The sequence below is a fragment of the Pimephales promelas genome, chromosome 24 (genome assembly GCF_988280905.1).
Source record: "Pimephales promelas chromosome 24, fPimPro1.hap1.1, whole genome shotgun sequence".
NCBI classification, from domain to species: domain Eukaryota; kingdom Metazoa; phylum Chordata; class Actinopteri; order Cypriniformes; family Leuciscidae; genus Pimephales; species Pimephales promelas.
This window is the reverse complement of record NC_142792.1, coordinates 16524390-16550753: the sequence shown is the minus strand read 5'-3', so window position 1 is coordinate 16550753 and position 26364 is coordinate 16524390. Positions and strand designations below refer to the sequence as shown.

At 37.1% G+C, this 26364-nt stretch overlaps 1 long non-coding RNA gene across 1 annotated transcript; it reads right to left on the bottom strand.

The window, feature by feature from the left end:
- Window positions 1-4139: 4139 nt before the first annotated feature.
- On the bottom strand, window positions 4140-20924 carry LOC148965196 (uncharacterized). Its single transcript, XR_016149966.1, has 3 exons — window positions 20768-20924; window positions 8577-8613; window positions 4140-5431 (listed from the first exon to the last, which is right to left on the bottom strand). It is a non-coding gene; the product is annotated as an uncharacterized LOC148965196 (long non-coding RNA).
- Window positions 20925-26364: the final 5440 nt, after the last annotated feature.

The window sequence follows — 26364 nt, the reverse complement described above, 5'->3', positions numbered from 1 at the left end:
TAGATTTTACCACTTTAGGAGTAAAATTTGTATTTGTGACTTCAACAACCACTTGCATTTTGTCCAGTTTCTTCTGAAATGCGCAAAAAAATACCCCCTCTGTCAGTCTTTTGACGATTGGATAGTTATATCCGATCAGAGCAAACACATAGTGTGACCAGGTACGCACGAACAGAGTTTCCACATACATCACAATCATTTTAATGTGTGTGTGGAATGTTTAATAGTACTCAATATACTTGGTTGAATGATAGCTTTTTCTGTGTACTAAGCTGTCAGTCAGTAACTTGTGTGCTCATTGGTTTATGGTTTATCAGAGCCGTGTGCTTTCATTGACTGCCACAGTTTAATTCTCACACTTTAATGGTATGTACGTATATATGTCCTACTTCATAAAACAAGTTGTGTTAGTACGAGGAATGATTACCTCAAAATGTAGATATGTATGCAGGAACAATGTAGTTATTCTGAACGAAATACGTATGCATGTTTCACTTTCGTTCACGAAGGTTGCCGACCCCTGCCCTAAGCCCTTGAACACTTGGTTTCTGCTATGGAATCATGCTGTTTTATCAAAGTATAACTCTTCTATGCAGCTTATTTGGCCTAACTTAATCTACAGCTGTTAACTGCTTTCCCTCCATCATTTGAATTGAATTATAGGGTGTGAGGGGAATTTAAGTGCGATCATCACTATTTATTTATGAGTTATTTTGTATATACTGAGTTATTTGACCATTTTGACCACTTCAAGATGGTGGCGGGGATTCCCACGAGGGAAAGTGCTTGGGTACGAGTGTATGTCTTAAAGTGGACTCGAACACAGCCAATGTATGAGCTGTGATAACACTATAATGTTAAAATCACTTATTGGTGTAAAACTTATATATTGTTTTATTGTTATTTATATCTGATAAGCATATTTTTAACATTAATTATGTTAATTACAATGTCTACTTTGCTGTGCAGTGTTTTTTGTTTTTTGTATCACTGTTGAAAATAGATCACACACTGGCATGTGTTTTGCATGCATGCTTGTGTGTGTGTTTTACACACACACATATTTGTATGAGCGTTCTTGTGCGGTCTGTGTTACCATAGAAACAGCTACTGTATGAGTCATTTGTTTGGCAAAGTGTCAATGAATTATCCACTCTCTTCTGATTGGTCAGCGTGTCCTAAAGTGATCCTTGCATGTCTGACAAACAAACTCTTTAATTGAGTAATCAAAACCAGCTTGGAAAGAGATTGCAAGGATATAAACACACATTTGAACACAGTCTTGCTTGATTTACTGAGCTTTAATGGTTTCCACATCAATTCTCTCTGCTAATAGACAGTTACAGCCATATGGCTGCATGCTTACAATAAGTATTTCCAGAGCCACAGCAATAATGATTTTATTAAAAAATATAAACTTTACACAATTGACATTTTGTTGTATTACACTTATATTGCAAGAGAGTAATGGCCCATTCACACCTAGGACAATAACTATACCGATAACTGTATCTACTGTTTAGAGCTTTAATAATTATTAAGTACATACATCTGACAGCCAGTCAGAATTCATCCGACTTCAAAGTGCTGTTGTCATTAACGTGTGATGTAAATGAAATGTTTTGGGTTTAAAGGTGCCATATGTAATAATTGAGGTAAAAATATCCAAAAAAATGAGCTACACTCATCAAAAGAATTAGAAGAAATAAGTGCTATGATGTCATTAAAAAACTGACAAGTTATAGTGCTGCCGAGATATACACCTAAATTAGCATGCTAAATTACTAGCCCCGGCCTGGCAGGTGTCGTAATACCAGTTTCGGCCATGGGAGGCGGTATGTTGGCAGGTAACATAACCACCAGCCAAACTGCAGTACACGAGTGTGTGTACTTGAACCTGATGTCAGTCGTTTGGAAATACATCCCACTACTAAATTTTAGTTCAGGGAAGAGTTTTAACAAATGATTGGTCGACATTATGCACGAGGAATACATTTTGGTAAGTTGTAGCTGTAACAAAGTTCAGGGAAGAAGGAGGCAGGAACCGGATAATAATCAAAAATAAAACTTTATTTAAACAAAATAAACAAACAAATTACCTGCCAGCAGCCCCTCACGGACGACTGCTGGCTACCGAAAATAAAATATAAAATACCGGCCAGCAGCCCCTCGCGGACGACTGCTGGCTTACCAAATAAAATATAAAATACAAACAAAAGCAGGCCTGTTCCTCTCTTGATCATCCACTCCGTCGCTCCCCCTTTATGGCTCCGCTCCTTCGTGAGAGATGCGAGACCGGTGTGCTTCACAGGTGCTGCTCATTAGCAATCGCACCGCCGGCCTCGCGACTTTCTCTCACGTCCCTCGGCCATCCTGCTCACCACAGTAGCATACTGTATCTTTCAACAGTGTTCGTGTTCTTTTTCCATTAGCTAGTAGAGATGATCGGTTCATGTGCGCTAGGGATCTGTGGTGTAACATGTACAAACGCCAAAACAGTATTTATTGTTTGAATTGCGTAATAAAATTGACAGAATCTGAGAGCCTAACTAACCTGCTTGCTAAGTGTCAATTGCGTGTGTCTCACGGTGACTTGGCAGCGTTGGCAGCTCTGAATGGCGCTAGCTTGATCAACATCAGTGAATGCTGTCTGTCAAATTAATTCAAACTAACAATAAACGTGTAATAACAAATACCGTAAACTTAAAATAATAGCCCAGGCTTTTATTTTCCCATATCGTCGAAATGCACCAGCTTGTATTTGAGACAGGCGTCTATGAGACGGTCTTCATCATTTAGTGTTGATGTTTTTCATTGAGTCTCTGATCTCTAAAATTCTCCAAATGCTCCACGTGAAACTGCGGTCTTCCAAACTTTTACTATCGTGTCAAATGATTTGAATAATATGCGCGAGAAAGAGAGCAAAACAGCGCTCGCTTGTGTTGTTTGACGACGTGAGAGTGTACACGGCCGCGGCACAACTCACTTTCTGGAGGTATACTGCCTCATCTGTTATGGAATATGGAAAATGATTTGATTTTATGTGCCAGATGGCACCTTTAAGAGACTAATTAAGAGAATGAACATGTCTCAATGAGAAATGCAATTAGAAAGAGAGGGTTAGAGAGAAAACTACAGTAAATCACTCCAAGGTCAAGCCTTATGTCAGGTGAGTGGACAATGGTTAAGGATGGAGTGAACAATGGAAGAATAGAAAAATAGACACTGTGTTCAGTGGCCGCATGGTGTACATATCACACAAATTACATATCAGAAGTCAATCAAACTTTATTTTAGACATATATGATATGAGGAGACTTAAATAAGATATGTGCTTCTACAAAACCTTATACTGGGTTCTAAAGCAAAACTTTGGCGAATAGTTACATCTTAAAACTTGCGACATTGAATATCTGTATTCTCTTGGGAATGTTTGTTTCTGTCTTCAGCACTGGCTGGTTTGGCTCCGCTCGCTCTCCTGCACATTAGATTTTGACACCATACCTTCACTTTTTAATTTTAAGTGAAGACCTTAAGCTATGATTAGTACAATGCATATTGTTGCATTGGGATAATAATTTGGAAGTCACTTATTGAGTCAATTTGTAATTGTCAGTTTCCACAATTTATCAAAATTATTATTATTTTTTTTTTTAAATGCATAAACAACACCAAGCCTCACATATGAAGTATTTTTCATAGAAAATCATCACTTTAAATACAGTTTTGAATAGTTGTTTCCAGAAGTGCAACTTGTCTGCAATTTGTTTTAACCTTGACATTTGTATGTGATCCTGGGACAAATAAGTCTATTGACTATTTGAGGATCTTTATGATTTTATTTTAAATTTTGTATGTTTGGCAATGAGACAAACATGAGGAAATTCCATTATACTTAACAGTTGATTGTAAATATCTGTATATCCAGACCCACAGATTCACATTCAAATCAGCTTTACAGAAATAAATAATGCAACAAAGGTTGTTTCCAGAAGAAAAATAGCTTCAGCTTAAATAGCATAGTAAGTTCACTGATGTTTCTTTTTTGTTATCATTAATTTAGTTCATATAAATAAATAAATATATATATATATATATATATATATATATATATATATACACTCAACTATGAGAGACAAAATGAGAGAAAAAAATCCAGGAAATCACATTGTAGGATTTTTAAAGAATTTATTTGTAAATTATGGTGGAAAATAAGTATTTGGTCACCCACAAACCAGCGAGATTTCTGGCTTTCACAGACCTGTAACTTCTTCTTTAATAAGCTCTTCTGTCCTCCACTCGTTACCTGCATTATTGGCACCTGTTTGAACCCGTTATCTGTATAAAAGACACCTGTCCACAGCCTCAAACAGTCGCACTCCAAACTCAACCATGGCCAAGACCAAAGAGCTGTCGAAGGACACCAGGAAGAAAATTGTTGACCTGCACCAGGCTGGGAAGAGTGAATCTACAATAGGCAAGCAGCTTGGTGTGAAAAAATCAACTGTCGGAGCAATTGTAAGAAAATGGAGATACAAGACCACCGATAATCTCCCTCGATCTGGGGCTCCACGCAAGATCTCATCCCGTGGGGTCAAAATGATCATGAGAACGGTGAGCAAAAATCCCAGAACTACACAGAGGGACCTGATCAATGACCTGCAGAGAGCTGGGACCAAAGTAACAAAGGCTACCATAAGTAACACACTACACCGAGAGGGACTCTAATCCTGCAGTGCCAGGCGTGTCCCCCTGCTTAAGCCAGTACATGCGGCTACATGCTTTTTACGGAACCACTCCTTCGTTGCCCCGGCGGTGTGTTTTGCATCTAAATACTTTAACTAAATACTTTTTGGCCTCACTGTATATAGCCGCTCTGGAGTAACCCGTGATGTTGTCAATGCAGATGTGATCGTGTCAATGCAGGCAGATCAATATAATTGTTCAATTTTAAATTAAATGATACATTTAATGTACCCAACTAAGCAAGCCAAAAGCCAATGGTATCAAAGGTGAAAAAAGGCAATAAAGGAGAAAAAGGTGACAGTGGCAAGAAACCAAAACTCCATTAGGGGGCAGAATGGAGAAAAAAAAAAAAAAAAAAGGAGAACCCAGACTCAGTCTGGGGGTCAGTTCTCCTCTGGCCACCGAACAAACAGTGTGTGATTATGATTCAGGCTCCATTATAGGTCACAAGTCAGACTGAATTGGAACATTCAGAATATTAATCCAGTTCCATCTGGTTGATGAATGGAGTCATCACGCCAGTATGGAGACGAGTTTGTTAAGGATCAGTGCCGATGGCTGTCGTGTCGATGAGACTAGTTGATATGATCTCTGCTGACGCTTCAGGGATGCGCTGTGGTTGTGTCTAGGTGCAGGTCCTCCATCTGATTTGGATACGGCCTGGATCCGGCTGATTACTGTAAACCTTGGAATAAGCAGAAAGACTAACATTAATGTAGATCCCATTCTTCTTATGATGTAACGAGTACATTGGGTGTTATAGGAAGTGTTTCCATTTCCTGCTGACCTAATTTATGCAGCCTAATAATAATTGAACTGCTTTGAATAATAGGAATGTATCATTTTCTCTGTACATGCCAGGTTAAAGAGATGTGTTTATTAGTCTAGATTTAAACAGACACAGAGTGTGGCTGGTTCCTGGAAAATGTTAGGGATATTGTTCTAGAGTTTAGGTGCTAAATAGGAAATGGATGTCAAGTTATTTATAACATTTCTGTATATAATATATTAGCAGTCCACTTCTAACACACACACATACACACATAGCCTGACAGATGTGAGACCTACCTTTAAGGTAAATTAGTCATTTTCTCTACAATTCCACCCCTTGACAGGAAATGACAGCGGCACCTGCTTTGCCTCAATAAGTATAAACATTTCTGCCACAGAAATCACTTCACCGTCTCTCAGATAAATCACACGTCTCCCCCTGCTCTTCTTTTTAATGGCATCTCTGCTTTGACACTGTAAAAGCGAACATCAACTTGTTTCGTGTGGTCTGAAAGCGCATGAAATGGAGCTGAGCTGTAACCAATCGGGCTTTTGGAGCTGTTGCATCGGCGTTGGTTTCATGAAGACGTGCTTTAGGGCCTAAAGCCGCCCCCGTGTTCTTCAGACACGTTCATGACCAATGGGGTTGACGCTTTATAAGATGGTAATGAAACACACATTTCCACACGTTATGGTGTTTTTTTGTTTTTTTCCACAATCCCATAAGACATTACAGCCAAATGCATCAAAGCACAGAGATAGGAAGTGATTGGGGGTTTCTGTCTTTTGAATAAGCACTCGTATACATTCACTTGCATTCGATTCCATGGTAGTATTGATCAACCTATGCTGGTAATTCAGGGCAAGATATTCTGTTTGCTGTTCGTTTTATTCGTTTAGAGCTCAGGTATGTGTGGTATGTGTGTAAAGTTCCAGAGATGCTGTAAGGAGAACCTTTTTTTATTTTATTTAGGATCTGCAGGTTACCATTTGTGTGCTTTTAAGACTCCAAAATGGCTTTACCTTTGTTTAATCGAGGGACCTAAAACCAATGTGCCCAATAACATAATGATACAATAACAAAACATGTATAATCTTAATGGAACCATTTTGGTTCTTGATGAGAAGTGTTCTTCAGTGCATCTAAAGAACCTTTATTTTCAAGAGTGTGTGCTGTTGTGTCTGTATATGAATGTGCCTTATTGTTTTCCATGTTGTTCTGTGTGTGTGTGGTGTGTGTGTGTACTTTGTAAATGTGCCTACTGGTGCCATCAACGTACTCATAATGTGACCTGACAGCCTACATCCCCCAGCATGCCGAGCTCAGAGGGGGCGCATACGGGCAGCTGTCATGAGCGTCACTCACAGTAACCACAGGGGTACAGAGCCATGGCTTCATAACTCCTTTATTTTTGGAAAAGAGGGGATGGGGAAGAAATGAAAGGGATTTGATTGACAGTCGGGGTTGGGGGGGGGGGGGGGATGTGTAAGGTGAATGCCAGGTTGTTCTTTCACTTTGTCTGGAGAGACTCAGAAAGTAAACAATAATATGATGTCTAGGCTAGATTAATCAATAGCAGAGCAAACAGATTCTGATTAAAGAGCTCTCTGCACTTAGACCAATGTCGGAACACCTGGGAAATATTTGCCAATAAACATCAGTTTGCGTTCAATCACAATTCAACTCTCTCTCTTAACTCCCATGGTTTTACCGTTTTCTTTCAGTATACCTGCCTGCCTTCTCTTTCATCTTCACTTTTTTTCCCCCCTGGCAGATTCCACTTAGCACCCATCGGCTCAATTATGGATGTGAATTGCGTGTGGCGGAGAGCCTTTTAAGATTGAAATATGAAAATGATTGTGCTCACTTGTAATTAGATGAGGAATGGCTACCCAAAATGTACAGTAATTCCTACTGCTCTCTCTCTCTCTCTCTCTCTCTCTCTCTCTCTCTCTCTCTCTCTGATGGCACTTTTAGGATGTACAAGTGTGAGTGTACATGTCTGGTTTGCTTTTTAGAGCGTCTCGGTGGTCTAATTGCCATCAACAGGGGGCAAAATTAAAAAGTCTAAGCTAATTCAAAGAGTGGGAGGGAGAGAGTGTTGCCCATTTATAAATAATGAGAGACAAAATGTATCATCTGTATGTCTAACCTTGTGTTCAATGTATTAAATTTGGCGACAATGGACTAAAATAATTAGTGACTTTTTTTGTTTTTCCCCCCAACATTTTTACTTATAATTATGCATAATTTACTGTAAGTACTATAGTAAGTACACGTAGAACGTGTAACTAGGTTACCTTAAAATAAAGTGTTACCTTCATTGTTTATTGATTAACTGTTACTTATCTTTAATAATCAGCAGAACAAAACTAAATAGTCTGATTAGGTAAATGTGTTAATGGCATCACATATTTAATTAATGTTCTGAGTTAACATGCTAACTTCTACAGTTTTAAATCTCTGACGCACCTACTGCTAGCCTAGCTTAGCACAAAGACTGGATGTAAATGGCTACAGATAGCATACTAATCCCAATAATTGACAAAATAACGCAAACATTTTCCTATTTACATCTTGTGATTTGTATAGTCACGGAGTGTACAAATAACAAGATCAAAGTTGGAGTATAGAGTCAGCAATTACGAGATAGTAAAAGCATAGTTTACAATCGCTGTATTGTAAAGAGCTGCGCCAATAAACAGGGAAGCACAATAAACAGATCGGTTAGTTGTTGCAGCCCTAATTGCAATGAATTTTTGCTCTATGATGTGACGAGCTAAGCTACATCACAACTTTTTAATATTAATACTGTGACGACAGATTATAAGAAGGGCTTTGGTGGAAAGAAGCTGTGAAGTTACATTTTTGACCTTTTGGAGAGTATTTTTTTTTTTTTTTTTTGGAAGAGAAATTGTAATGTTTCATTTTGAAACACTATAAAATGTGACCTCACCTCTGTCTAGTGAAAATGGACCCTGCTTTAGACTGTCTCTACCTCTTATAATGAGCTTTTAGCCTTTAAATGAGTCTTAAAATGACTGTGGGGAATACTAACCTGTTAAACCTCATCCAGCAAGGTTTTCCAACTTTTGCTGCAGAAGAAAAAAAAGTAAACCATCAGATCAGAATTAGTCGCTCATATCAAGAATCAAACCCCCACTGCCCATTTCAACTTTTAAACAAAACTTCACTTTACGGTCTCTATATTTGAATTGCAACACAGATATTGCTGTTTGGTATTTACATTAACCACCTACTTTAAGAAGACCTTATGCTGATGATCAATATGGGAAATTAAGTTGTCTTAGTAAATGTCAGTCCTGAGTAAATATAGCAATGTATCATTTACAGAAATAGTCACATTTGAATCGTTTCCATGATACTTTATTAAGAAGCAAGATCATTTCATGATACATTCATTTCAAAATGTATTTTATGAAATAAGCCAAGATGAAGAAGCAACAGTTTATTTTTTTTTTATATATATATATATATATATATATATATATATATAAAGAAAGAAAGTAGTTAGTCAATTAATATTCATTAATTACAAACTTTAATTTCTCACTAATGTATGCTGTAAATCATGGAGGTTTGACTAGTCTTAATTATGAATTGAGAAGCTAGACAAATGAACAATATCTGAGCAGAACAAACCACTGAAGTCGTTGTGGTTTATTCACAATTCACAACCAATTTTATAATATAATATAATCATAAAGCATTTAAAATATAAACCATTTAAAAATATAAGTTGCTAAATATGTGAGTACGTAACAAATTGGACAACTATTGTATAGTCCTTAAATACTTGTTTATTAGCAACTTTCATTACCAATTTATGTTATAGAACAAAGCTTGAAAGTATCTCGAGGTAAATGTAAAAAAAATACCATATTTTACTCATAAATTGGAAATGACTACACACACACAATCATTAGACATTCCTATGAATCAAAAAGCTATTTCGCTTCCACATTTTAGGAAAACAATAACAACAACAACAACAACAAACTGAACATAGATTTTGATAAAGCCATTAATCCTCCTTAGCCTCATCAAAATAATATGCCTTTACCAGTGGCGTTTGGAACTGGAAGACTTAGGAAATTAAAAGGCTTATTTATTTATTAAACATACAATGGCATAAAGGACACAATTATTACAGTGTACTAATATTACTGTGAGTTTTTGTGTAGAGGTTGCACTTGAGGTACTGACTGTTGAGATCTCCTCCACATCATTTACTAAGGGATACGGCAGTTTGAGGAGAGTTGTATTTATATATCACAGAGAACAAGCAGTACAGAACTTCGTATTCCTGGCCCTTTTTATGGTCTTATGTATTATTCAAGCAGAAATATGGAAATATGTGTGGGGAGGGTTGGGGTTTAGTAGTCATGTCATCCCCCAATGTGCATCAATGAGACCATGACCCTGATGCCAGTAGCCCTTCCTTGCACACATTTTAACCAGTGGATACCACAAACACCCAAAGACTTGCCTTTTTGGAAATCATCTGACTCCTTTATCTCCATCACTATTTGGCCCTTGTCAAATTAACTTTTCCCTGCTTCCATCACATGGAATTCAAGTACTGACTGTTCACTCTTCACTGCCTAATATTTCCCAGCCCTTGACAGATGTCATTGTAATTATATAATCAATATGATTCTTTAGTATAGCCGTGATGTTGCAGCTCATTTCAACACTTTCAAGTCTCCTCTTTAAAGAGCTTGCTCTCTGGTTCAAACTTGGTTATTGGTGATGCCTGTCAACCATCCCTCTTTGTTGTTCTCAGGTTCAAATAGAAATATGATTTTTCTTGAGGCACACGACTGACCATCTGTATCTATGGTACTACCTCATGGCAGGTTTGAGCTGTGTTAAAGATATCTGTGTAGAGTTGGAGTAGAGGCACAGAACAACTTTGGCTATATACTTTTTGTCTGTGGAGCCTAAGAGTTTCTATGGCACACAACAACAAACTGAATTTGATTTAAGAGTTTCTATGGCACACAGCAACAAACTGAATTTGATTTAAAGTACAGTATGTGTGAGAAAACATTCCAAGGGCAAAATGCAACATGCATTTTGCACAAATCTTGATTTTCAGTGGATTTGCTTTTGGACACTTCATTTGTTAACATAATGCGTAACTAACGCATGCTAATTATCTATTCTTGAATCATTAGATACTATACGGATTCGGAATTGCTCTTTTAGTAAATGAATGCAAGCTGCAAGGGACTCTGGGAATTGTAGTGTTTTGAATAATGGCTTATCGTTATATTGAGTTCATATGTCCATATGCAGAGCTGTGGAGGAGTTTAAGAGGATAAGAGGAATAAACAAGAACAAAACCCTGAAGCTTGAATATGCCATGATGTTTTATTCTGATGTTTGTTATGCAACTGGAGTTTTGCCGCAGGTTTCTGCTTTAGTTTTCGGAGACCTGTCTGCATGTGTGAGTGTATTTGAACGAGGTGTCTTTGACAGTGAAATCTACTCATGACTACCAGCGCATTAAGGACTAGCCTCGCATAGATGAACGTCTGGATCAAAATGAATAGCTTTATGAATAGTTTTTGTTTTTTTTAATAATGTGATAAATTGTGGTGAAACTCCTCCAAAAAAGTAATATTCTTGAATTAATAATTAATGATATTTGTCCAAATAATTTGACTAGATTTTTTTTTTAAATCTTTTATTTAATCCCAAATACTGTAAATATTACTTTTAACTTGATGGTTGCACTATATAACATTTCTAGGGTCATTCAATCTAAACATTTGTTGGAAATGGTATATTTTGTTTTTTAAAACTTAAAATAAAGAGTAATTTTCTAAATTTTTTTACATTTTCTGTATATTAGTTTTCACTTTCTGAAAAATGGCTTTAAACGATTCCAGACGATGAATAGGTGTTTTATCAAGCGAAACGATCGCTCATTAAAAAAAAAAAGTCAAATGGTCACCTTGCTCTGTTCTGTGATGTGCGTTCGTGACTCTCCTGTTCGAACTCGTTTATCAAAATGAACAAATCTTTTTTTCGTGCCAGTTGGTTCATTCAACCAAGAAATGAACTCGAGTTGACTCGAGAAGGTTTGTTCATTTTGATGAACGAGTTCGAACAGGAGAGTCACGAACGCGCATCATACCCTAATCTTAACAGAGCAAGGTGAACATTTGTGCTTATAAAACTTAAACTTTATTATTTATTTTTTTAAATGAGTGATCGTTTCGCTTGATAAGACCCTTATTCATCGTCTGAAATCGTTTAAAGCCCTTTGAACAGTTTGCAGTTTGCACTGAAACTGTCTTTTGGACCTTGAACCGTTTGGTTCCCATTGAAGTCATTGAATATGGAAAAAAATCCTGGAATGTTTTCATGAAAAACCTTAATTTCTTTTCGACTGAAAAAAGAATGACATGGATATCTTGGATGACATGAGGGTGAGTAAATTATCAGTATATTATTCAGTATATACAGTATATTATTATATTTATTTATTTATTTATTTTTTTAAGTGAACTACTCCTTTAAGACCAAATTTATAATCTTTGGTCTGACCAAAGATTATTAGTAAGACACAGGTGAAGATGTACAATTATGCATGATACAGTATACCTCTTAACAGATAATATATCACAGTTGGGGGTCATTTAAAGATTAGCAAGGTTATGATGCAACGCGCATCGTTTTTGGATTAGAATGTGGTGTATAGGGACACCAGTTAAGGAAAACTCAATCTATCTATCCCCAGATCTTATATGATTTATACATTTGCGAGAATTGCTGCAGGAGAGTTGTGATATACTGCAACCAGTTTATACTAATTTTGTGAAATTTTGTAGTGAATAGCATCCAATAAAAGCATTTCATCGTTGGCAATGGCAGATCATACAATCAAAAACTTGACATGGTTGCTCTACTTTTCACCTTGTCTTTATTAATGACTTGTTGTTTACTTGGATTATGTAGTTAGTCTGGAACCTGCCTGGTAAGTGTGATGATGTGTTTACAGGTAGAACAGATTTAATCTAATTGGATTGAAGGTTGACACATTGATTAATATAGTTGATGAATGCCAACAGCAGGTGTAGTCTGAGACACACACACATACACACACAATCAGGATAAGTACATTTTTCACATTTACTGACTTTTAAAATGTTTAGTAATTTTTTGTTTTTACTTCAAGTAGAACATATTTGAATAAATTGTTATAAAAAAAAAAAACAATCCTCTATGTTTGTTGTAAACTGTCAAGGCAACTCTCATTCAAGTATGTTTTTGTCTGGATACTTCATATCTTTGACAAATTAACAATTTGTTAAATCTAATTCCTCTGTACTGTTTGTTTTGGTTAATGAAAAAAAATCAACTAATTATTATCATTATAGACCGTTTATGACTTATTACATTGTTATTAATTATTTATTGCAATGTGATAATGATCACAATGATATAGATGGCTGCATTTATGCAGGCTTTATTTGGCGTAATTTCTAGATGTATTTTTCTGAGAGAGTCTGTTTATGTCGTGCTTTGTCTCCTAATTAAGTGGCATTACATAGACCTCACCACAAGTCTTTGAACCCCTGAGAACAGAACAGAAAGGCTTACGTTATGTAATCGGTTGAAGTGTCAGTGTATTTTGGCTTTGTGTTGCTCTAATAAGATTTCTGTTTTTTTATATTCCAGATTTCATTAAACCGTGCAATCTGAGGCGAGAGAATTAAGCAAATATTGGAAAAGAGATTGTACATACAGGGTTTTTTATTGCCAATAAAAACATTATGAGGGAATAATTTCACCTGGTTGAAGGTAAATATTCACACACCCCAACCATGCAAAGATAGATGGGGGATAGGATGATAGGCAGATCAATAGAGAGAGAGAGAGAGAGAGAGAGAGGAGACGAAAAGAGCAGCGAACGTACAATTGGAGAAGAAGTGGGAGTCATGGATTAGGGGTGGAGAGATGAGAGGAGAAGAGAATGATAAATGGTGAATGTAGGAGGGAAAAGGCTGGACTGTGAAACGGAAGAAGGATTTAATGTTGGGCAATTTTAAGGTTCAACAATTGCCAGAGGTTTTAAGAGTTTATAAGGAAATATCAAGATATCGTAATTTTTGTCCGACTCTATTGAAAACCTGTTGGAAAGCATCTTTTGCAGCGAACACCCCAGACCACTCAAGGAGTTTCACGTCTTTGTAAACTAAAGTTTAATGCATTTTGGGAATGATTTTTTTTTTCCCATTGCACATAGACAGCTATTGTTAAGGTGGGGGATTGCTAACACAGAAACCTAAAATTCTCAGGACACAGCAGCATTTGTCCAAATTTCAATCTTTACCCTTCTATTTCATCAGAAACGATCTTAAAACAGGGCTTTAAGTGTAAAATACCGAACTAACCCTTTAACATTGTTGAGTTGGAGTTTGAATTAAACCCTCTTCCTCATTGTTTAGCTTCTCTTGCTTGTTCACTAAAACGTTTTAGTATATCCCTAAAACGTTTATTAGGCATATTTCATGGTCTGTTATACATAACTATACATATTATGAATGCTATTATGTAATGCCGTAATGCTTTAATATTAGTAAATTAGAGTGATATTATGATATATGTTGATTGAATATATGATCCCACTGGCTGAGATCGAGCTATATTGCTATTATTGTTATACCTAACAGATATATCAGTGCCACATTTAGGTTAAAAAATAAACTGCAAAAGAGAAATCAATTTGGTCTTGCGTGTGGCCTTTTGATTTCTAAGAGTGTATGAAATGTATTGGCTGTACTGTATGTAAGTGATGTAAAAAGTGCATTCATTCTAAGAGTTTGTAAGGAGTTCTTAAAAAGTATTAACATATATATATATATATATATATATATATATATATATATATATATAGGTTGTTTGTACATTCATCTTTGTAGTGTGTCCAAAAACATGGTGGCAACTAGTTTTTTTCTTCAATGACATCCCTCCACCAACAACAAAGGAACAAGATCCATCCAGAGACATATTTCTCTGTCTCTTTCTGTCTCTCACTCTCGTTTTCTGGCTTTTGAGTACAGGTTTGAAGTTTTAATAAGCTCTTTCATACAGCTGCTTGTTTTAATATAAGTAATACTTCTGAGGCAGTGATGAACACACACTCACACGCACACACACACACTCGGGATGCAGTCATTATTGCTGTTGCTCTCGACTGTCACTGTGCAAAAGCTATTTTTTACAAAAATAACAACAATACTTGTTTGAGGCTTGGAAATGTAACAGATGAAAGATGTCACAACTCTATTCCTTCAAAATGCACACTATCTCATTTCTATCAGCTCTATGAATGTCCATTGTTTATACAATCTGAAGATTTCATATATACAATGAATTGTTGGCTACAGTTTTTATTATTGCTGGATACAAATGTCACGATTTCAATTCAAATCTTGTGATTTGATTCCGCTCTTGATACATTATCATCTCATTTGGATAATTATTAGGTAGCCTAATTGTTACGTTAATTTTTCTCAAGAAAAAAGTATATCTCGTCTAATGCTGTAAACATAGAGAGCCCTGTCAGCTGGTATTAACAACTCAAATTAAATATTATGTGGCTTTATTCGGCTTTATTAACAACGTTACAATATTTTAATAATAAGTACAAATATAATGCATATTTAATATCGTGCACATATTTAGCAAAATACTTCTCTCTCTATATAATTTGTCTAGCCAACTAACGTGCTTTCGTCAAATGGCTTTCCTGAGGTAAATGTAACGTTATGTGACGTTGTTCTCCAGCTGTTTTATTGAAGAAGAAAAAAAAAACACTGATTGATCTATATTATGTATAAGACATAAATATTTCGGTAAGTTGTAGCCTACTGTATCTTTCAACACACCTATCGTTCATTTGTATTTATTTACTTAACTAGAAGTGAAGAGTAGGCTAAGAGATGTTCGGTACACGACCGCTATCTGTCCCTTCACATTTACAAGCACCAAAACGCTATTGTTTGAATACAAATTTCGTAATAAAATTGACAGAATCTGAGAACTAGTTTCATATAAAAAGTAACCTGCCCTGTCTAGTCTGCCAGTCTCCGTTTCCTCTGTGTGAGAAAATGGATGTGTGGTGTGAGAGCGTGTGAAAAGTGTCAATTGCATCAGTCTCACGCTGAATGAGTGAGAGTTGCCAGCCCTGCTCTCTCTGCTCAGTGTCGGTTATCTTATAGTCAAGTCAAGTCACTTTTATTTATATAGCGCTTTTTACAATACAGATTATATCAAATCAGCTTCACAGTGATAACATGAAAGTAATACAACACAGATCAATAATATTGTTGAATATTAAATGTCCCCAACTGAGCAAGCCAAAAGCAAGGCAACAGTGGCAAGGAACCAAAACACCATCAGGTGATTGGATGGAGAAAAAAAACCTTGGGAGAACCCAGGCTTAGTTGGGGGCCAGTTCTTCTCTGGCCAACATACAGGTACATATTGTTTCAAAGCAGCTTTACAGTAAGTGCATTTCAGAAAAGTACATCGAAAAAATACATTTAGTTAATCATGTAATGTTAAGGGCATAACATATCGCCGGCGTTGAGTCGTCTCTTCACAGGCGTTGGGGCATCTGAAGTCTCCATGAGAGGCTGGATACAAAACTGGAGCCGACGAACGCCATTTTTCTCGGGACAAACGTCCCAAGATAACAGCAGAAAGGCAGATGGGAAATAATTAGCATAGCTGATGTTCATAATGATTTCCATTGCACAGGAGTAGGTGTTAAAAGAAAACACAGTCTCACAAACTCTCCGCAACCCAACCATACGCGCCGACCCGTTTGACTAAGGCTGTCGAGCCCCACTGTCGCGGAAATGCGTTTCCGTATGGCATACCACCTACCGCAAAACACAATATCTGCCCAACCACCCGTCATTCACGCAATACACACAGGAAAGTAGCAACCTATACAAATATCCTACAGACTCTTTATGTATTATAGAATTAAATGCATTCGATATCGGGACAGCCCTAGCTAGAATAAATCTGTTGTTGAAATAAAAAAGGTGTATAACATTTATTGTATTTTTTTTAGTGTGGTATTTTATCATAGTATTGTCATATATTGGGGTATTATCTTGTTAAAGTGTTTAGTTTAGTATACAGTATTCTGTATCTAAAATAAGAGCAACAGTAGTCTGAGCATGTACTAATGATACAAATGCGTGAAGCTTGTGGTTCATGAACACATAAACACGGCTCTTGATTGTTTAGGTCGCGGCTTTAAAGTGTGCAACAGGTCAGGTGCCTTCCACTTCAAAGCTTTTCACGATCAAACTTTAATTAGGGAAATTTTAATTACACTTTAATTACACATTGCTGCTGATGTATAAAATTATGCAGATATAATGAAAATGAGGGGAGACAAAAAAAAGAGTCACATACTGCTTGTCTGCAGTTAGTATTTCGGTTACAGCCAAATCTGATATCAAAAGATTAGAGTCAAATTAAGTCATAACACAATCAAACCCAGAGCTGAAAGTCATCAAATTATCAATAAAGCAAAATCACGTTATTCCGGGCTCTTTTTTTAATTAGTGGGATCGGATGTAAATTGCCATTACTCCGGAATTCCATCATGTAAACATTCTTAATTGCATACTTAATTGCTAAGTGTAGAAGAGCATTTTAAGAGACATTAACTCAAGAGCCCAAATTATTGCAATATTACAAAGTTGCATAAAAATTAATTGCGGGGTGGGGGGGGGGGTACTTCTGGAAATCTCTGAAATATTAAATCTTAAGATGTCAACCATGAAGATGTTAGCTTTATTGCTGGAAGAAAATTAATTGGACTTGAAAAGAATAAGGCAACATTTGAAAAGCGCCGCTGTAGAAAATTCTAGTTTTCACACTATTGGATTAGGGGCCTTTGCAATTGGCACTTATGAGGGAATAAACAGCATGATGCACTATTGAGAAAGCATATTAGGGAAGGATTGCTCTCTGGGTCAGTTTTGCTCTTCGGTTTATTAGATTAGAGCAGTAGATCAGAGTGAGTAGACGTTAATCTGACCCTGGATCAGTGTGGATGGGGATTACTTTTATCCTGGGTCAGTTCGGGGACGCAAGAAGATTTCCGAGTGACATATCTATTATTGGCAGACACGGACAGAAAACAATAAACTTTTGAAATGAGAAGCAGGTGTAGATTCTGTTGTTACGAACATACACAACTTATTTCAGGGATTCAGTGTTTCTTGAAACCGTAGCTCTAACGAACGTTCGCTAACTTTAATAGATGACAGACTTAAATATCATGCTCCTAAATAAGAAAACTAACAACCATAGAGTTTGCATATGCATCTATGTATTAATACCTCAAGGAATCCATAAATCAGTCAAACATTGGGAAATTAAGTAAATCAATAGAGAACAAAACATAGTGTAGAAGCCAGCCGTGTTTATTTACTGCAATAATCTGACATGAAATCTCGATTTATTACTTCACCACCTGAATGGCGTCATTAACGACAGTTCTATATTGTTGAACCAACAGGGGTGTCGGAAACAGTCAATGTGATCTCATGAGTGTATAAAAAAATAATATTGACTGCATCTAAAACACAAATTGTATACGTATGAATGACAGATAGGGTTAAAGGAGTAGTTCACTTGAAAAAAAAAAAAAAATGCTGATAATTTACTCGCCCCCATGTCATTTTTCTTCAATCGAAAAGAAATTAAGGTTTTTTGATGAAAACATTCCAGGAATTTCTACATATAATAGACTTCAATGGGAACCAAATGGTTTACGGTCCAAATGAGAGTTTCAGTGCAGCTTCAAAGGGCTTTAAACGACACCAGACGATGAATAAGGGTCATGACTCGAAAAAAGATTTGATGAACGAGTTTGAACAGGAGAGTCACGAACGCTCATCACAGAACAGAGCAAGGCGAGCATTTGTCCTTATAAAACGTAAACTTATTTATTTATTTTTGAAATGAGCGATCGTTTCGCTAGATAAGACACGTATTCATCGTCTGGTGTCGTTTAAAGCCCTTTGAAGCTGCACTGAAACTCTCATTTGGACCGTAAACCGTTTGGTTCTCATTGAAGTCCATTATATGGAGAAAATCCTGGAATGTTTTCCGGAATGAATGCTTTTGTTTTAAGTGAACTACTCCTTTAAGGGATCTAAAATATTAAAAATAAAATATCTAAAATTAACTATACAAATATTTTTATGATGTAAAAAATGATGTAAATCAGAGAGGCTTGAGGACTGCAGATGTGAATGGCAATACACATGTCCAAAATGTAAGACTCCAGTGCATCTTACTTTTTTCCCTTTTTTTCTTACTCAATGCTTTTATTTTTATTTATTTATTTTTTGTTCTGTAGACTACATCAAATAATTGATTGCTACTAACCATGTTTTGAGGTTTATGGGGTTTTAAGTAATTTCATGACCATTTTTTTTTTTAACTTTGTTTCCTTCTTTTTTTGTGTGTTCAGGATTTGAAGGTGAGCACATTTTTGTATAGCTTAAAATACTGAATAATTTGAAACCAACAGAAGGAGAGGGAATTTCTATAGAATTCCATAGAATCTCTACTTCTACAGGCCATAATCTCAACATTTGTGTGTGTGTGTGTGTGTGTGTGTGTGTGTGTGTGTGTGTTAGGTCAGTGTCCTCGTGATAAAAAGAGGGCCTTTAATTCTTTAATAATTACCTCATTTGTTTTTGTCAGCAGGTTATAAAAAATAAAGTGTTTTGTGACATACAATGCAGGATTCAATTCATCCCCCACTCGGAAAGAGTAATATGTTTTGACGTTTGTTATTTATTCCCCCCCCCTTCATCTCTCTCTCTCTCTCTCCTTCTCTCTTTACAATTTTCTCTCAGTGTATGTGTTTTGCCATGGCTTTCTTTCTTCAGAGAAATGCCTGTTTATTCCTTTGTTAATACGACAGATATAATGAGTTTCCTGATTCACCACAAGGTGCAAATTAAGACTCTCTTTTAAATTTATACAGTCAAAATCCATTTTTTTTTTACCTTACCTCAGTTTTAATCTGGTCTGTAGTTTTTTTCCCCCCTCCTCACATTATTTATTTATTTATTTTTTTTCATTATTCAGTTGTTTGAGGAGATAATCACGTCGCCAAACACACTCGACCATCTTGCAGAACTCAATACTTACACACAGACAGCCACATATTGTGATTGATGGCAAATTTTTCATGAATGTCTCTTTTTTTATTGGTTGTGTTTATGATATATTTCAAAAGACATTTGTCATTCTTGGCATATAGACAGGAGGACTGTGTGAGTGAAACACACCAGAATATGTAAGAGTTGCGTGATTTTGCCTGAAGGGGAAGATTTTGTTGTTGTTGTTTTGTTGTTACCTTTGTAGAAATGAATCCATGTTTCAGAAACCATTTCAGGAAATACTAAATATGTTGCTGTTTTGTCATTTTCACACAAATGGTTCCTCTTCGTTCCACTTTCTTAATAAATAAATACACACATACAGTATATATATATATATATATATATATATATATATATATATATATATATATATATATATATATATATATATATGTGTGTGTGTGTGTGTGTGTGTGTTTCTTGTACACAACTGGATATTTAAGGTACCTGCACTTTTTCTAGTTATTTAAATATTTGATTCTGTCCACTTGAGTGATTTGGGGGGTGGAACTGTTTGGTTGACCAATGGAAGACATGCAGAATGTAATATAATTTTGCAATTCCGGTTAGTGCCGCTAGTGGTGCAGAGATTGCACACTTTAAATTATGTGACTTGTGTTCATTGAATTGTGAATTGTGCTGCAAACGTCATTGTTTCTTTCTCCCACTCTTTTTTTTTCTTTCTGACTTTCTTGGTCTCTACACATTTCTCCATCTTTCTCTCTTCATTTAGTTTTTATCTCATGGGCTTTAGCGTGAGACTGACAATGTGTGTAAAATGATGGTTTAACCTCTGGGACGGAGGAGCAGCGGTAAACAGAAGGAAAGATTAAAGAACAATGCTCCCTCGCCTCATAGGACCACTGCCAGGGGTGTCTGCGTGTGTGTTTGATGTGTGTGATAAAACGTACAGCAGATTATAAGAAAAAGAGAAGACGAGCTCATTAGAAGCTCGCACCCTCAAAAGCGCAGAACGAAGGATCAGAGAGAAGCCACCAACCTCTGCGAACTCCTCCCTCTCATCCCTCCGTTCTTTTGTAGTCCTGTCCCCATCACTTGGCTCTGATCTTCTGCTTCATTCGGTCTTCTTTGATTCCTTTGGGATGACTCTTCTCTTCTCTTCTCTTCTCTTCTCTTCTCTTCTCTTCTCTTCTCTTCCCTTCCCTTCCCTTCCCTCCCCTCCCCTCCCCTCCCCTCCCCTCCCCTCCCCTCCCCTCCCCTCTTAGGAATGGGTATCGAAAAAAAAATGTTTATCTGAATGATTCAAATTCCAACATGATACTGACACAGTAAGACAGATTGTCATTTGAACATAACATGAAAGGTGAAATTCTTGAAAAGCAATGAACAAATCAATTAAACAGTGATTTAGCTTTATTTATTTTTATGTGTTTTATGCCACCCAAAGACTTTCTCATATTCCTATTCAATTAATTAAATACTAGAAAATATTATATATATATATATATATATATATATATATATATATATATATTTATTTATTTATTCAAATGTATATGCTGTAAACATTATGATGGGAATGGGTGGGATTGGATTTTTTTTTTCTCATCTTCCCACTTTTTAAATTTTATTGTTCAGTCTCATTTGTAATGCTCTGAGATGAAACCAGGCTATAAATACGTATAGCGTAGTTTGATGCAGGTGTACTTAATGAATCTGAGGGAATGTGTTCAGAAAGACACCCTGCTGCTTGTTCTAGAAATCTCTATCTCTCTGAAAACTACTCCACTGGCTCCACACCTTTTATATCGAAAATGTTTTCAGGATAACAAGCCTTATAGATATATGTATGAGAATATATATATTGACGAGGGGGCGGAGAATTCGCATCAGCTGTGTGTGTTTGTGTGTGTGTGTGTGTGCTTGGCCATCATCAAGCGGTATTTGAGACTGGATGTGCTGCGATGATGATAGCTCAGTTCACAACGACAAAACACACAGATCACTTTGGTTTTGTCAATGGAACCATTTGGCAACTTTTTAGTAAAGTAAACTTTCCATTCAGAATCTTATTGTCATCCATTTCGGCGTCTCGCGCTCGTCATCCACTCATAACGTAATGTTAACCAACTATTTGGCCGGCTCGCAAGCCCAATCGAGTGTGTGCGGTGTGCCTGTTGTTTTGTTTACAGTCTAGCTGGATCCGCTTGCTCTTTGGTCGTCGAAGCAATAAAAAATTTAAAAATTGGTAAAAAAAAATTGACGCCACTAAAATGGGTTTGCGTTAACGCCGTTAATAGTGTGTTTAACTGACAGCCCTAATATTTATGAAAATATATGTAGAGCGAGGAAGCAGTGTTACACCTGTACAAACTAACTAACAGCTGACGGAAGACATCAAACTAAGGACAACAAAACAATTGGGGTCCTGGAAAAAAATGTTATAAAAAATACTACAGATTAAAGATGAACCAAAGACCAAAAAGGCACTAAAAGCCAATCAAAACATTAACAAAGGTTCTCACGCAGTCTGAATTCATAAAGAAAACCACAGTGTTCAAGTACATGGGAACACAGCAACATAAACCCCAAACAAACCAATGGTAAATGTGGACATGCTTTGAACAAGGTCAGCACAGAACAGCTCAAAACATTGAGGTCAGTTCAACAGTTCACCAAGGCTACTTTGTTGAAGCTGTTGCTGACCAAGCATCTACCCAAAGGTCTGGACGATGCTAGCAAAAAGATGATGCATCTTAAGAGGATGAAAAGCACACCCCTGACAAAAAATGGGCATGCAGCTCACAAGCTTCTGATAAAATTGGCCACACATAATAAGTTTGAGTACTAAGGTAAGGTAAGGGCTCCTTCTAGCAACTGAAAGGAGTTCCTGGTGTACAGTATGTGCTGCTCAGCAGCTTTCTGCCTTCATTTTTGACTCTACAGTATATCATATGCCACAGCTACCATTTTCTTACAGTGATGGTTGCTCCCTTCCTTACCAAAGCAGAGGAAGTAGTGGAAATTTTCAAACATGGACAAGTTATTAATTCACCTTCCTTGCCAGGAATATCTAGCAACCAGCATAAGAGGACCACAGACCGTGGATCAGTTGATCAAAGCCGCTGAGCTATGAGAAGCCGCAATAGCTCTCCCGAAGGACTGCCCAGGAAAGAGAGTTTTGTCAGCACCACGGAGAGCTCCACAAGCCCGGAAGAAATCTGTGGGCACACACACCAGTGTAACACGACAAAGGTCGTTTTAAAATGAAGTCTCCAGAGGCAGCCCACAGAAACAGACATTGACCTCATGGCATGGCTTTCACTCAGCTTTATTCATAATTCATTGGTGATCAGTGCTGTATCAGGAATGACAACACAAGACAGCATAGTCTGGATGGTCTATAGGAAAGTAGTCATTACTACACTCATGAATCCTTGAATGCCTGGTGCTAAAACAAGGTCAACAAGGAAAGACCTTTGTCTGGAATTCGATAGCGCTCCAAGCCAACTCAGAGAAGACTGCAAAGTGTACTTCTTTTATTCAAAGGCACAAAACCCCTTAACCAGATCCATTTTGCATGGATATTGATGTAGTTACATGACTGGAGCTATTGTCTGCCACCAGAAATGCATGGATGACTTCAAGCGGTGTTCAGGGAGTGTGAACTGACTTGAATCCACATCAAAGACACTAGGCCTTGAAAGTTTTCACGCAATCCTGGTTAAGACATCTATAAGGACATGGCTTCCATTTGGCTCCATGTCAAACTTAAAGGGATACTCCACTTTTTTTTTTGGAAATAGGCTTATTTTACTTCTCCCCCAGAGTTAAACAGTTGGGTTTTACCGTTTTCGAATGTATTCAGCCGATTTTTTGATATTTAGAAGAATATCAGTAACCAGACAGTTTCTGGTCTCATTGACTTCCATAGTATATTTTTTCCTGCTATGGAAGTCAATGAGACCAGAAACTGTCTGGTTACTGATATTCTTCTAAATATCAGAAAATCGGCTGAATGGATTTGAAAACGGTAAAACTCAACTGTTTAACTCTGGGGGAGTAGTAAAATAAGCTTATTTCCATTATCCCTTTAAAGAATGGCAAACTATCAAAACAAGTAGACGTCATTGTACAGGGCCATGGTGATGCAGCTTATTAGTATGCAAGATTCAGACGAGAACATATCAGGATTCTTCAGCTCCAGTTCTGGAGTCAACTGTCCTGGGATGTGTAACTCTGAAATAGTGGCCATCCAGGACCAGAGTTGACTAAGTGCGCTGGTGTATAGACACAACTCCACATTTCTAGCCCCACATAATCTACAGTATATCACAGTCTTATTGTACTTGCGTACAGGCCACCCTACCTGACAATATTAGAACAAAGGTGTCTAGTCCTTTTCCTGGATGACCACTGTCCTTTTGAGTTTACCTCTAACCCCAATTGACTAGACCTTAACCAGTTAATACAGGACTATAAAATTACAAAAAAAAATTTCTAATCAGATGTGTTATGGCAAGTTGGAGCTAAACTCTACAGGAAGTTGGCCCTCTGGCAGCAAGTTTAGATGCCCCTGCTTACAGAAACAGCAGTAGTGATATATTCTGAAATGCTAGAGTATGAGAACCTTGAGCAATGCCAGGAATTTATAGAAGTAGATGAAAGAAGGTGGCAGGTCAAGGCTAAAGTAGGTGTATGGTTTGCAGGGCTGAACAAACAGTTTCACCATGTTGACCCAGAGGAGTGGTATCATGGGAACAACTAAGATGTGGCGTTGAATACTTAAGCACGCAGGGCCTCTTTTAAAAAATTGAAATAATACTGTATGTAAATATTCATGTTTACACACATGGATTAGGATTAGAACACTGAATCAAAACCACCAGCTCCAGAGAAATGTGTACAAGAAAACGAGACAAATTGTGTAGTTCAATTCATGTTGTTTGGTGGTTCATGCTATCACACAGTTTCTCACACACTAGAGCATAAGGGTCAGTTGTTTTTCCACCACACTGCCCTCAGACCGTAGACCTCAACGATCAATAGTAAACAATAACTTTAAAGGGCTCTCAGTGGCCTACCTCTCTCTGTGTGTGGGATTGTGAGTGTGAGGAAAGAATTTTGCACTGAGAATATATATTTCTTCTGCTGTACTGTAACTTGTCCGAGTCACAAACTATATAGACTGCAATTATCACTAGGCCTTGTTCTCTCTTTCACTAAAAGTAGCACTGTAACTATAGGTGAAATATACTTATATTCTGATACAATTGTACATGACGACAATTCGTAGGTTTTGACCAAAAAACGCATTTTAAATAATTCGATTTTATAGCTACTGCCATAGTATTGTGTTTTAGTCTAGTATAGTATTGGATTTGTGATATTATGCAAGAACATCAAAATGGAGCAAGAGACAACCTTTGGGCACATTTTACTCATGTAAAAACGTGGCTGTGCTATGGCACTATCATGGTATCAAATGGCAATGTCATGGTACCATGATATATTCATTACCATTAGTACCATATTCAACGATTACCAAAGCTGGTTTAAATAACACAAATGTACTTCAATTGCAGATCCAGACAAACATTTATTTATTTATTTTTGTCATTTTTGTATATGCAAGACCTTAGCAGTACACTCACCTAAAGGATTATTAGAAACACCTGTTCAATTTATCATGAATGCAATTATATAATCAACCAATCACATGGCAGTTGCTTCAATGGATTTAGGGGTGTGGTCCTGGTCAAGACAATCTCCTGAACTCCAAACTGAATGTCAGAATGGGGAAGAAAGGTGATTTAAGCAATTTTGAGTGTGGCATGGTTGTAGTATTTCACAATCTGCTCAGTTACTGGGATTTTCACGCGCAACTTTTTCTAGGGTTTACAAAGAATGGCGTGAAAAGGGAAAAACATCCAGTTATGCGGCAGTCCTGTGGGCGAAAATGCCTTGTTGATGCTAGAGGTCAGAGGAGAATGGGCCGACTGATTCAAGCTGTTAGAAGAGCAACTTTGACTGAAATAACCACTCGTTACAACCGAGATATGCAGCAAAGCTTTTGTGAAGCTACAACACACACAACCTTGAGGCGGATGGGCTACAACAGCAGAAGACCCCACCGGGTACCACTCATCTCCACTACAAATAGGAAAAAGAGGCTAATTTGCAAGAGCTCACCAAAATTGGACAGTTGAAGACTGGAAAAATGTTCCCTGGTCTGATGAGTCTCGATTTCTGTTGAGACATTCAGATGGTAGAGTCAGATTTTGGCGTAAACAGAATGAAAACATGGATCCATCATACCTTGTTACCACTGTGCAGGCTGGTGATGGTGGTGTAATGGTTTGGGGGATGTTTTCTTGGCACACTTCAGACCCCTTAATGCCAATTGGGCATTGTTAAAATGCCAAGGCCTACCTGAGCATTGTTTCTGACCATGTCCATCCCTTTATGGCCACCATGTACCCATCCTCTGATGGCTACTTCCAGCATGTCACAAAGCTTGAATCATTTCAAATTGGTTTCTTGAACATGACAATGAGTTCACTGAACTAAAATGGCCCCCACAGTCACCAGATCTCAACCCAATAGAGCATCTTTGGGATGTGGTGGAACGGGAGC